This window comes from Ambystoma mexicanum, chromosome 3q, assembly GCF_040938575.1.
Source record: "Ambystoma mexicanum isolate Mex_15411 chromosome 3q, UKY_AmexF1_1, whole genome shotgun sequence".
Taxonomy (NCBI): domain Eukaryota; kingdom Metazoa; phylum Chordata; class Amphibia; order Caudata; family Ambystomatidae; genus Ambystoma; species Ambystoma mexicanum.
Genome location: NC_090926.1, coordinates 1,257,426,798 through 1,257,436,090, shown reverse-complemented (window position 1 = coordinate 1,257,436,090; position 9,293 = coordinate 1,257,426,798).

Below are 9,293 nucleotides of genomic sequence, written 5' to 3'. Positions count from 1 at the left end.
AGCCGTCCCAGACAGGTGTGTGTAAGAACCAAGACTCCTGAGGAACACCAATGTCCAGAGCAGCCAGTGGATTGTCCCTTGTTGATAATAAATGTTTAAAACCCCGGGCATTCCACAACCCCATTTTCCATAATGGTGGGGGGACGGTGGGGTGGCTGGAGGGGTTTAGGGATCTGCTATTCTGTACACCCTCTCGATATCAGGGCTCCTACTAGCCAACTCCAATCTTCCTTCTTGCCTTTCTTGCTGTCAAAATTAACCAGCCCAATTCCGATTGGCTGGGCAGGTCCCTCTAAGAAAGGAGGGCAGGGGCCTCTTAGAGGAAGAAAGGGGGACTTCCCCCCTGCGATCCTCCGGGACGACCTCCTGGGGATCACCCCTTGAAGCTTGGTGATCCTTTACCACCTCAGTTATGTTACATCCCCAGGGGTACAGATGATCTTTAGCCGCCAAAAAAAGATCACGGATCAGCTTTAAAGGAAAATGCAAAAGGACCCGCTCCACATCGTAACTATTAATACATTCAACTTCGGCAATGTCATAAGTATTAATGGATCTCAGCCCAGAGACATCGGCCATCAGCCTCAGGATAATGAACCTATGGGGAACCAACACATCATTTGAAGTATCACATTTTTCAAATAGAAGACAATGGACTGGTGCTAAAGACTTTATCGTTTTAGAATTTGTCAGTATCGATGGACGTCTGCTTAGCTGGACCCCTTATGTGTTTCTCGGGGGCTCCCGAGTTGTGGAGGAGCCTTTCCCTCTTAAATTTTAGCCCCTCTGTTCCTACCAGTCAAGTTCTCATAAAACACCCGATTATCATCCCTTTCATCAAATCTTTTGGGGTGTATAATTTTGGTGACTTGAAGTCTTCTTTGTTCATAGGTGTAGAATGAGAGAAATGGTTATTACTTTCTTGGAGTTAACATTCTCCCATCTGACAAAACTGGTCACCTTGGTAAGTAACAGGCAAACGATTAAAATGAAATTGATCCAAGTCGTCTGGCTCGGAGGAGAGTCAACTGTATTTATCCAGTCTTCAATCGAATGCGTTATTCAATTCAGCAAGTCAATAGTTCCTAATTGGGAAGAAGGTCGTTCTGAGCAGTCCGATGATACCAATTGTAACTGACTGGACATTAAATCTGTTTAAATCCGATTCCCTCTTTCATCTTTAATTTCTCATTCTAAACCTTTTATTCACCTTCACAAACAACAAACTGTGCGGAGGAGTAGATAATGTTCTAAGAAATGTTCTGGATCCGGTCATGGAGGTTCTACCTTGAGGTCTTTGGTTATTAGACTTTTTAATTCTTTGGAATGTTTTCCCTCCCGACTTTTTCTTTTTCAATATAGTAAATAATTGATGTGAAGGAACCTGAAGGACAACGTCTTCACCCGTCATTGGGGATTCCTGGTCAGAGATATCCCGCCCCACTTGAGAGCTATCCAGGGGAAATTCTCCCCCCCCCCCCCAGGATGATTGTCTAATTGCTCCCTTTCCCAGGAAGAGAGTCAGCCCTCAACCATTGTAAACAGTGGCTTTGGAATCCCTGCCAAAGGCTCAATATAGATATCGAGTTTTCAATCAGAATTTGTTTCGCATTCTCAGAATTCAGCAGCCTTGTTTGATCTACAAACCTAGTAACAATAAAACGCTGTATCACCCCCCGCCGAAGGAATAATGGGATTTTTGTTAGTGGGATTTTAATGAACCATGCAGGTGCTTTGGGGCGTGAGGCGTGCATCTCCGGTGTAGGGTGTGTTTCATATGTATGATGATATCTTTATTTTTGGATGTACGTGATTATTTCGTTGACGAATATTGTGAATCCGACAATCACAACTTTGAAATGCCCGTCACGAAATAATCACCTATATCAGCCCCGCCTGCTATCCCCCCGCCCTCCACCCCCTACCCTTAACACGCTCCTCCTGCGGCACATTTACCTGCTGTTCCTCTCCACGGCTCTTTCCCTGCGACGCGGGTACCGCCTCCCCATCGAGGGGTGGCATTTCTGCCTCGCGGTCCGTTTAAAAAAAAAAAAATCTTTCTTTGCCCCCTGCTTTCTTTTTTCTGGAAGTGAGGAACCGCCCTGCCACCCCCCGAATTCCCTTATCGATAATCAAGGGGAGCAGGGGAAACCCCCGCAACCCCCATCACCCTTATTCAACATTTTGGCTTTTCGTATTTTTTTACCGTGCCAAATTCAGCATTTTCTCCCATTTAGTTTTTTTTTATTTTCGAGATTTTCTACGGGTACCTTATTTTCTCCTTGATCCCATGGATACCTCGTCCCTGAGGCATTTCTCTGATTTTTTGATTACCCAGCAGTCGCCCACTTCTCTGAGTTGCCCGAATACACTGACTGCTGAGAGCCTGACCCTTCAGGACCTCTGGCTGCAGGAGTGACCAGATCAAGGGCAGCCCACTGCAGCAGCAGGTCTGCATGAAAGGTGCAGAGGAGCAGAAGGGAGCCAGCTCAGGAATTTCCCAGGGGTGGGGGAGGGGGGGTGTGCCGGTGCCCAGATTCTGGCATCGAAAGGGTATTAACATTGTTACCTTGCAAAGCACAAAGTGGATTTCCCGGCGGTTGCCCGGACACGGGGCACCCCCATACCTGTAGGCACCATGTCCAAGCCACCAGCCGCACCCCCACCTGTTGCTCTCTGTTAGGAAAGATTTCATAATTGTATGTAATTTTCCCTCCATGTGTCAACCTCCAAACTTTTTGCTGCTGTTTAGACGCCATTGACTGACTTTGCCAGAGAAGCACAGCCTTCAGAGGCACTCCTCTGGGCTTTCGCTCACTTTTATGGGGAAACTGGCATGCCCTTAAGACAGTCAGTACTGGGAGACTTTGTTTCCCTTAGTCCTTTTCTCATGTTGCAACCTTTGTGCAACATGTAACAAGTGTGCAATATATCTTACCATACAGCACACTTGGGTCTACAGTCGTTTCCAAAGGCCCTAGATGCTCTCGCTGGACTTTTTATGAACTGTGCAGATGTTTCATGGACAGGACTGGTGGCAGCTATCATTTTGCATTATTTTTAACCCCTTCCTGCCATGTTAACCGCGTTAACCGTGTTTGGCACGAATAGGTGTCCTGGATCCAAAATGGCCATGCCACAAGGTTCTTTGTCCTGTCCTTTGGCCATCTTGCCCCTTTACCTTCCCTAGGTCAAGTTGACCCAGGCCAGTCCTTATTTAGTTATGCACTTTCCCGCGAATCCCAGGGTTTTCGTTGGCTTCTGCATGCCTTGTGTGTGTGCCTCCAGGATGTGGGCTGGGATGTCTGGTCCCAATACGCATCCTTGGTGCCAGAGAGTCTGGAGTGCCCTGAATGCCTGAGACCACCGTGGTCTCTGATTGGTCCAGGTATGGAGTGTGTGTTTGTGAGCAGATCTCCCATTGGGTCCTCTCTGTTTTGGCGCGAAAGGAATTTTGGATAAGAGGAGGCTGAAAACACCACTACCAGGTCAATCTCCTGAGTTCTCACTGAACAAGGATAGGATCCAAGTATCCTGCAACTACGAAGCAGAGTCGAGGAACCGCTGGTGACCAGCTGGAAGGTTTGGCACCCTGAGCCCGCTGACGTCCCGTGACCCATCTGCATCTGGTTGTCCTAGAAGGTCTGTGAAGACGCTTCGACACATTGGAATAGTGGGACCAACTTTTCTCGGCACATTCACCAAACCCTGCAAGTAAGCTTTCTCGGAAGTGTCCCTGGGCCAACCAGTGGGCTGACCAGTTTACGCAGTATACCACGTTTTCGAGGAGGCCCTCGAAGCGTGGTATACTGCTAGCTCTGTGTCCACAGCACGCTCAGACCTAATTTTGTACACTTGGCATTCCCAGGTCTGAAGTGAGACAAGTGCGCCTGGACCGGAGTAAACGCGGTTATCGTGTTGCCCTGCTGCGGCAACGTCCTTTGCAAGTCCACTGCATTTGTGACCCTCTGGCCCATGAAGCCTGCTGCAGTGAAACTGGTTCGATTCATCCACCCGGAGCAGAGAAATTGCCACTGTCCCGTTTGGGGATCATCGCTGTATCTCAGGAAGTAAAAGGTGCTGAGACATCCTCTTTGCCGCATTCGAACCTGCAAGCGAAGTGGACTGACCTGCCGAAGTTTGGGTCTCCTTGCATCGCGGATCGGTGAGTAATCAATATCCCAACCGGTGGCCTCTAGCGCAAGAGCCCATTTCTACGCACAAGTGGCCTGTGGGAGCTCCCTCTCCTGTCCACCACTATTGCGAAATAGTGACTCCCTCCTGAACTTTCAACTGCCTCTGCCTTCAAGTGGAGGTCCTTATTGAATAGTGGGAACTTATTCTTCATCGCCTCATCCACCTTCCCGAGCTGCTAGAGACCCCTGAAGAGACCCTGTTTTGTCCATTGGAGCGTTTGCATTACATGTACTATTGAGCACAAGGCTCCCCTCTTCTTAGGGCTTGGACTGCCTCTTAGTTACATGAATAACTGATGTTGATCTGGGCCTAAAGATTAACTGCACTGCCTGTTTCCTTCCCATCTAGGTTGTTGACATATTTCATGCAGTCACCCCTTTAGACCCCCCTGGTCTTGTATATATATTGTATTGAGTGTGATGTATTGGTTTACTTAGTGTTACTGTGATTTTCTTGCTATGGTCTATGTTACCGCGGCCTTGCAATAAATGTGTCTATATTTTTGATATAACACCTGTCTGGGGTAATTTGTAAGTGTCCGTGCTCTGTGTGCTCATTGAGGTCCTTCAGTCACCCTCACCCCTCCTGAGACTTAGTCTTGACCGCCTGCCATAGCTACCCTGATTGCTCTGGCTTGTCCAGGGGTTACCCTGTTCCAAGAAACGAGGTTGGCCTTCTGAACCTCTGCCCCTCCAGGTCAGAGTTCAGAAATCCTTCTTAACAGTCTCGGGAGATGGCTCAGTGACAACGTGCAAGACGACATGGAGAAACACAGGTGTGATCCCCAGGTCCGTGCTTAGAAACCTTTGGGTATTAAACGTGTTATAAATAACATATCATATCACCTGTTTGGCGCACTGGGGCCTGCACAGAGGGCATTGCGAGTGGCTAGTTCTGCAAGTAGAGGCATCCACATGTTGCTCAGTCCCTTCCGGGGCAGAGCGAGGCAAGCCAGCCATCAGCCATACGGTTTACCCCAATCTAACGTGTGCAGCTTCCAGGCGCAGGGTTTTCAGCCACAATTGCTCACGCTCATCCCTGGTGTAAGCCCTGTTAGCTCCTGCAAGCACGCGGAAGGATGGCCACACTGCTTTCACGGAGGAACGGAAGGCTAGTGATTGGCCGGTAGTTGGCGCGGTCACCAGTGTCTAGTGTGGGTTTTTGGGAAAATGGTCATCTTAGTTCTGTCTTTAGTCTACTTGACTCTTTGGAGGAGAGGAACTGGGACAGTGCCCCTGATGTGCTTTGTGATGTCATCATAGTGCGTCTGACTTTTAAGATGTGGGTATGAGTGATGCTAGAACAGGGCTCTGCAACCTTTGGCTCGCCAGGTGTTTGGGACTACAATTCCAATCAACACTATCCAGCACAGTCATTGGTGAGGGGTCATGGGTGTGGTAGAGCCCTGCCCTGCCCTAGAATGTCAGTGAGGTGACCTGCAGGCAGTCTGTGGTTGTGTTTCACGTGGGGACGCTGCAGTGTCAGAGGCATGGATGTGATGTCTGAGCCTCTAATTCTTGGCAACGATGTCACTCATGGCGCTGCACCTTTCTGTGCACCCTTGGTGGTCGCTCAGAGCAGTGTCTGGCTGTCGCGCAGCGGGCTTTGCTCCTGTTGGCTTTAATGATGAGTGCCCGGAGGTCCTCCTGATTTTTTTGTTTTCAGCCATCTTTTTACTTGTGTTCGGAATGATGCGTTTGTTGTCTGTTAGCTCTTGAGTGAACATTAGTATATCAGAAGTGTAGCATGAGTATACCATGAGTATACCAAGAGTGTCACATGAGTGTACCATTAGTATACCCCATGAGTGTACCATGGGTGTGAAGATAGTTTACCATGAGTATACACCATAAGTATACCATGAGTGTACCATGAATATGCCATGAGTATACCATGAGTATAAAGGGAGTGTACCATGAGGATACCCCATGAGTATACCATTAGTACACCATAAGTATACCTCAGGAGTATACCAAGAGTGTCCCGTGACTATACCATGAGTGTGCATTAGTATACCTACCATGAGTGTACCATAAGTATACCATGAATATGCCATTAGAGACCATTAGTATACTCCATGAGTATACCGAGAGTGTAACATGAGGGTACCAGGAATGTGTCATGAGTATACCATGAGTATACCAGGAGTGTACCGTGAGCATGCACCATGACTATACCATGAGTATAACATTAGTACTCTGTGAGTATACCCTATGAATGTACCATGAGTGTGAAGGGAGTGTACCGTGAGTATACCTCATAAGTATACCATGATTGTACCATGAATGTACCATGAGTATACCATGAGTATAAAGGGAGTGTACCATGGGTATACCCCATGAGTATACCATTAGTTCACCATAAGTATACCCCAGGAGTATACCAAGAGCGTACTGTGAGTATACCATGAGTGTGCATTAGTATACCATGAGTGTACCATACGTATACCATGAGTATACCATTAGAGACCATTAGTATACTCCAGGAGTATACCAAGAGTGTACCATGAGTGTACCAGGAATGTGTCATGAGTATACCATGAGTATATCAGGAGTGTACGATGAGAATACACCATGACTATACCATGAGTATACCATTAGTACACTGTGAATATACCCCATGAGTATACCAAGAGTGAACCAGGAGTGTACCATGAGTATACCAGGAGTGCACCATGAGTTTACCATGAGTATACACTATGAGTATACCATGGGTGTACCATGTGTATACCATGAGCATACAATGAGAATACCAGGTGTCTACCATTAGTGCATCATGAGTATACCCCATTAGTATACCAAGAGTGTACCATGAGTGTACATTAGTATAAAAGGAGTGTACCATGAGTATACCATGAATGTACTAGGAGTGTACAATGAGTATATCATGAGTATACACCATGAGTATACCATGAGGGTACCATGAGTATACCATGAGTATACAATGAGAATACCAGGAGTCTACCATTAGTACATCATGAGTATACCCCATGGGTATACCAAGAATGTACCATGAGTATACCAAGAGTGTACTGTGAGTTTAGCATGAGTGAACCATGAGTATACAAAGAGTATACCATTAGTATACCAGAAGTGTACTTTAGTATACCGGGAATGTACCATGAGTATACCACGAGTATACCAGGAGTGTACCATGAGTACAACATGAGTATACACCATGAGTATACCATAAGTGTACCATGTGAATACCAGGAATGCACCGTTAGTGCACCATACGTATCGCCCATAAGTATACCAAGAATGTACCATGAGTGTACCAGGAGTGTACCAAGAGTGTACCAGGAGTATACCAGGAGTGTTTCGTCTTGGTTAGATGGGCGCTTTTACATCTGCCAGTTCCGGCATGTTGTGGTTAAAGATAAATAGTCTGGTGCCACTATGAAATATCGACGCAGGCTTTCATCATTTCAGGGTCCACACACTGAGCGCTGTTAAGTCAGATAACAGTTGCAAGATCTGAATTGTGCGGCTGTTCAACACAAACAAATCAGACGAGCAAGCGCTCTATCAAGAACAAGCGAGCCAGCCCCCTAAATAAACATTTCTTTCATATTGCCATGCTTATGCTGCGTGCTTTGGAGCTGTGCCAATCAGCGTCATTAAATGCAGACAACTGGTGTTCCACTTGACAGAGTACACCGCAGAAACCCGTGCATGCTGGAGCAAGCCTAAAAACGAGAAGGCAGGACATGGGTCCAGTGGGAAACTGCAGACTATGGAGCCAGGAGCATGTGGCCTAAAATGACAGCTTCGTCACTCGACCGAACTGTGTGGTCCTGGGCAAAGCACCTGGCCATAAGATAGCTCTCCTAGCGGACACCTGGTTTGCTTGGGATTTTAAACAAATAAGCGGAGCCACATACCCCTAAACTGTATAACTGTGACCCCTAAGTCCACCATAACCCCACCGCAACCCATGCCCACCCAGACCTTTGCCCTAAAGCTGCCACTGCTGGTGGGCCCCGAATCACAAGGCTGTGACTGGGCAGACACAATCTAGAGATGGCGTGAGTGCTAGAGACTCACTATGTGTCCATCATAGGGCTTTGCTGCATACTGATGTTAGAGGTGCTGAGGCGTAGCCTGGTGTGATTGGGCAGAACAAGTATGTGACCAGCACAACCAAATTTGTCATAGTCCTTCCTGTATTCTAATGTGTGCGGGTAGCCATGCCTGCGGCCAGTGTCCACCGGAGTGGAGCGTTGTGCGTACCTAGCAGATTCGGTTTTGTTGTATGCGTGCCCAATCAGGAAGTGGCCCTCCCATGCCTCAAGTCCTTCCAGTGGGATACCATGGCTAGTTCTAGCTTGCCTTCCAGGAGTAATGCACCAGAAACCTCCATCTGGCCTTCTGGCGCAAGACATGGCCAATGACACAATTCCTCCCATGTCAACTCCCCGCAGTACATCCCAATCTGTCCGAGTGCGATGGTGGTGACGCTATCACAACCACTTTGCGTTCGATTTGCCTCTTTTCCCCGTACATGTCAGGTGCAGTGACTGACATTTGATAGTGTGAAATTGATTTGAAGGACTGGGACCAGAGTCCTGATTGGTGTTTGATAGTGTGTGTGGTCGAGACCGCTGCGAAAAACGTGCCACGAGACGTTGCGAGGTCGGGGCTGCCATAAAACCATCTGGCGCCACCAGGTGTGGAGTGCTCATATGCTTGGAATGGGAATTGGAAGAATAGGGGCGTGTTTCAGGATAATGCGGCAAATTGCCTGGTTTTTAGGACTTTTTTGAAGGATATGTAGTTCCCGGTGTGGCGGATGTGCAGTATAAGGTTGTTCCAGAAGGTGGGAGCTAGGATAGAGAAGGCCAAGCTGCGAACTCTGGTAGAGTGGTAAGTGGGAATAGCGAGAAGGAGAGCCAAGCCTGATCAGAGGTTTCTGGGGGGTTGGTAATGGATGATTTTATTCTGTCGGAACTCTGGTCCTGTATTATGGAGTCCTCAGTGGGTGATGCACATGACTTTAAAGGTCGCTCTTAGTCTGATATAGAGCCAGTGTAGTACTCTGAGGGTGGGGTGACAGGTTCTCTCGGCAAGAGGGCAAGGAGCAGTTTGGCTACTGAG